The sequence below is a fragment of the Diospyros lotus genome, chromosome 14, assembly GCF_014633365.1.
Source record: "Diospyros lotus cultivar Yz01 chromosome 14, ASM1463336v1, whole genome shotgun sequence".
NCBI classification, from domain to species: Eukaryota; Viridiplantae; Streptophyta; class Magnoliopsida; order Ericales; family Ebenaceae; genus Diospyros; species Diospyros lotus.
Window position 1 is genome coordinate 32,636,824 of NC_068351.1, and position 5,364 is coordinate 32,642,187.

General features: G+C 38.5%; 1 pseudogene; it reads right to left on the reverse strand.

The window, feature by feature from the left end:
* Positions 1–512: 512 nt before the first annotated feature.
* On the reverse strand, positions 513–2,586 carry LOC127791015 (elongation factor 1-delta-like; annotated as a pseudogene).
* Between the last annotated feature and the right edge of the window lie 2,778 nt (positions 2,587–5,364).

The window sequence follows — 5,364 nt, forward strand, 5'->3', positions numbered from 1 at the left end:
GCAAAAAGATGAAATTGCCCTCGTGGGCCATTGTCCTCTCCTCTCCTCTCCCTTCCCATGTCCGTCATCGCGCTTCGCTGCCATACCGCCATCGTATCGCTGCCCTCGCCTCGCTGACGGAGGCGAGGCGAGGGCAACAAGGCGACAGTGGCATGACAGCGAGGCACGACTGTAAGGCGAAGGCAGCGGCAAGGCGGCGACTATGGGAGGGGAGAGGAGAGGGTAGTGGCCCACTTTACAAAGTGGGCGGGGCCTATTTTTTCTTCTTATCCCCATTCTAAAAGGCTCTCTGTTACCCTCTCTACTCTAGCTCTGTAGAAGAAACCAAAATAGAAAGTTCAACTGCACGAGTACAATAATTTTAATGTTAACTTCATTCACCAATCAAAAATCCAGAAGGCAGAGTTGAGTAGAACAAATATAGAATGTGGAAAACCAACAAAATTTATCCTTACAGACTCTGCCGCATCCATCATTCCCAAGAAGCCGCAGAGTCTTGAAATTCTGTCATTCAATAATCAAACACATGGAAAATTCGGATGCACTAGATTTGCAGATCTGTCATTCAATGATCAAACTTGGTATGAAAACTGTGTATTACAACTTACATATTTTGTTGAAGGCAACAATGTCCAACTCTGAACATACTCCGTTCACTGGTTCAGCTGTGAGATGATCTTCAATGAGTGTGTCACTGTCAACAGACACCTAGTCATCGACAATGGTGAGCATTATCTGCAATTTCTTGATGCCATATCCAACAGGCACAAGTTTGGCTGCAATTGTACATGGTTATCAGTCATTTTTGAGACAGATAAATTCATAAGTTAAAACAAACAAATGGACTGGAGATCGAAAATCATTTCATGTTCCATTTGCTCAAATAAACCATTTCAATAACAGGAAAAGGAACATACAAGCACCCCAGAGCAATCCTTCCATCTTGAAGCTTCTAACAGCCTCCTCAAGCTTTTTCATGTCAGTTTCATCATCCCATGCCTTCACATCCATCAGAACTGATGACTTTCCAGCTGTGAATAAAATCAAAAAGATGATCAGAATTACTAATAGTTTAACAATAAGAATTGAATTAAACAGTGCTACACCCGATAAAACATATGATCCAACATAACTAAGCAGTGGGATCACACAGACAAAAATAACTGTCCCAGGTCTTCCCATTCAGCCACCTAAAGGACGAAGGGTCGCACCACGGAATATTCATTGTTTATTAGGCTAAAGTTGCCATCACCATAAGGAAGTTTCTTATTTTGCTTCCAGTTACTATTTTTCGTAAAACAAAAACCTGCACCTCGTGTTCATAAATAAGATATTAAAACTCACACTCTTTCTTTTTCCCAGATGCCTTAACAGCTGCTGCACGTTCTTCAGCAGCCTTCTTTTCCTCTTCAGTCTCTTCGCCAAACAGATCCACATCATCATCGTCATCCTCAGCAGCTGAAGCCTGAAACACTCATTTCATATTGGTACTAAGCAGTTCGGAGCATGAAAAAAGACAAAGAAAAAGTATAAAATTGGGAATGTAAATGTAGAACCAAGAATCTATAAACTTGCCTTTGTGTCAGCCACAGGTGTAGCAACCAGAGACTCGATTACTGGAGCCAATCCCTCTGTGGTGACAACGGAACCTTCTCAGAAACACCACTGCAAAAGTACAACCCAAAAAATTACTTAAAATCTTCCAGCATTATATATCTTAATATGTCCAAATAATTGCACAAAAATCTACTTAACCAATTACACAGAAATGGTCAACAAGAACTTACACAATCCTGAGAAGTCCTTCAATGTGGTTGTACCATCGGACACACATTCACGTAGTTTGATGGTGGAGGTTTCAAAAGAGCTGCGTGCACAGTAATTGTTGTGTGTGAGTGTATATGAGCTGTGAATGTGTGTGCATGCGCTTTGTCCCACATTACTTGGTTAAGAGAAATGGATTTAGACTTCTCTTTTGGTGAATAGATTTGGGTTCTAAAGAGCACCTAGATTTTGCGAGCGGACAAGCCCTTGCCCACACATGCTTGTCTCCATCTGTCTGGTCAGATCAAAAGAATAAAAAATAATATATTTTTGTTAAAAATTTATTTAATAATATATATTTATATTTTTTCTTTTCTTTAATTTCGGCCCACTTTTCGAATTTTTCTCCATCATCCTTCCGGATTTTTTGTCACGACTTTTACAACTTGTCTGCAACAGTGTCAGGTTCGGCTATATATATAGCCAAACCTCTATCCCTATATAGTCGAACCTCTGTCCCTCTTAAATAACTCGACCAAACACCCTATGTCAATCTTCGTTTTCACCCTCACTCAGTCCATTGTCCCACACAGAGAGCAAGAACCCTGAAAGTTCTGCCAACTTCGGTTGTCTGTGGCTGTCATTCTATCGGAAGAGATCGTCCTGCTAAGGCAATCACCAGAGTCTGCTTACCATCGGTGCAAGGGCGATTTTGTCTTTAGGACAACGCTCAAGCGTGACTCGATCTAAATCATTCTTCTGTCCTTCCTGATCTATTGCAACGGTGTCTATCTTTTTTGGCCATTGTTGTTGAACAAGCATATAAGTTATGTTATATCCCCAACAATCTTAAGACATATATTAACTGCCATGGCCATCGACATTGTTGTTGCCAATGATGCGCCCTCAACCTCTTTTGCTGCCCTAGTCGCTGCTCTGGCCACAGTTCTTACTCCCGCCACTGCCATTGTTGTCGAATTGACTGTCACCAAGGCGACTCCTCATGTTGAAAAGCCACAACAGTTCAACGACGAGGACTTCAAAAGATGGCAACAAAAAATGGTGTTCTACCTCACCACGCTAAATCTAGCTCATATCCTTAAGGAGGATTGCCTGGTCACTGCTGAGGAAAATATTACTATGGAAACTGAAGTTGCTAAGGAAGTCTAGTTGTATTCTAACTTTCTTTGTCGGAACTATATATTGAGTGGACTAACGGATTCGCTCTACAATGTTTATTGCAATGCCTATCAGACATCCAAGCAACTGTGGGAAGCTTTAGACAAAAAATATAAGTTGGAAGATGCCGGCACCTAGAAGTTTCTTGTGGGGAAGTTTTTAGACTTCAAGATGGTTGATACCAAGTTGATAGTCAACCAAATAGAAGAGTTGCAAATCATTATTAGTGATTTGCACAGTGAGGAAATGGTCATCAATGAACTATTCCAAGTCGCTATTGTGATTGAGAAGATCCATTTGCATTCAATTGGTTTACTTCGAGGAGGTAAGTTCACCAATGCCCACGTCTTGTTTTGCATAATGGATTCTATTTCACTATTGATAGCTTCCTTCTAATATGGAGCATCAGATGAAAACATAACTTCATTAAAGGTTTGAGGCTCATCTTATAACATATAAGCTACAAAATATGGTCCAAATAAGTTAGCTTTCTTGACTCTTTTGCTTTTTCTAGGTTCAATTTCAGCTTCCTGATCATCTTAACCTTTTGAAGAACTTACTTCATTATACCTTTTGGTACCACCATCATTGTGTCTTTCTTCCTTAAAAGAAAATATATTCTCAAAAAATTCAAGTTCAATAGATTCCATAATAGTGTTGTTATTAATATCTAGAATTTCTGATTTTACAACTAAGAATCTATAGGCCGCAATATACAAAGTATAGCCAATAAAGACACAATCAATAGTTTAGGTCCAAGGTTAGTCCTCTTTGGTAAAGGAACTTGTACCTTTGCTAGACACCCCCACACTTTTAGGATTTTGTAGGAGGGTTGCTTCCCACATTCCACACTTCATAAGGAGATTTATCGGTCTTCTTATGTAAAATTCTATTCAATATTAAATTTACAATAAGCAAAACTTTCCCCCACAAGTTATGGGGCAACCCCAAACTATTTAGCATGCAATTAATCATATCCTTCAACCTTCGATTTTTCCTTTCAACTACACCATTTTGTTGTGGTGTATAAGGTGTTATCGTTTGATAAATTATACCATGAACTTCACAGAACTCAAAAAGAGATGATAATTCAAATTCACCACATTTATCTAATCTTAGCACCTTTACTTTTTTTCCAAGTTGATTTTCAATTTATGTCTTATATGTTTTAAAAACATCTAAGGTCTCATATTTATTATGTAGTAAATATACATAGAAATATTTACTACAGTTATTAGTAAATATGACAAAGTATTTTTTTACACATTTACTAGGAGTACTTTTCATGTCACAGACATCACTGTGAATTAAATCAAGTAATTCATTATTTTTTTTCTACTGGTGGAAACGGCTTTCTTGCAAACTTTGATTCAATACAAAGTTCGCATTTATGTCTCGTATCAATGTTAAAGTTAGACAATAGTCCTACATATACCATCGTTTGTAGAGAACGATAATTGACATGCCTTAATCTTAAATGTCAAATATCACACAACTCAACAATATAAGCAGAAGAATTATTCTTATTATTATTTTTAGGAACTTAGGCTAATATATTGAATTTAAACATTTCATCATGCAGATAGCCCATTCCCACATACATACCCCCATTTGTCAGAGTAAATTTATCTTACTCAAATACAAGCCTAAATCTATTTTTGTTCAACATAGTTTCAAAAACTAAATTCTTTTGAATCTCAGGCACATGCCAGACATTAGTGAGGGTAAGTATTTTGCTAGAGATCCATTTCAACAAGACCTTGCATTTTCCTTCCACAGTAGAAGCTGAAGCATTTCCCATATACAGTTTCTCAGTGCAGTCTAACTTCTCATATGTGGTAAACAGAGACTTGTCCTCACAAATGTGCCTCGTGGCCCCAGTGTCAATCCACTAGCCCTTATTATTAGAAACCATGCAGATGTCAGAAGCGACTACAACAAGGTTGTCATCTTCCATTACATTGGCCTGACTAGGCTTGGTTTTGCGCTGGTGGTTGCTAGAACTTTGTCCCTTATTGTGTCTACAGTTAGTAGCTTTGTGACTCGTCTTCCCACACACCCAACAACTGTCTTGGATGCATTTGTTAACAACATTATTTTTAGGACCTAGGTGCCTGTTCTTCTTCTTAGCTTGTTGCTTCTTGGGTTGGGACATTGGAGCCTTAGCTATGTTAGCCCTTGCTTCAAACTTGTGAGATATTTTATCTCCCTTTCTGTTGTCCTTTTCAATGTGGAGTCTAAGAGCTAGATCCTCCATGGACAACTCCTTTCGCTTGTGCTTGAGATAGTTCTTAAAATCTTTCCACAAATGTGGTAATTTCTCAATCACAGTAGCGACTTAGAATGGTTTATTGATGACTATTCCCTCGCTGTGCAAATCACTAATAATGATTTGCAACTCTTCCATTTGGGTATCAACCA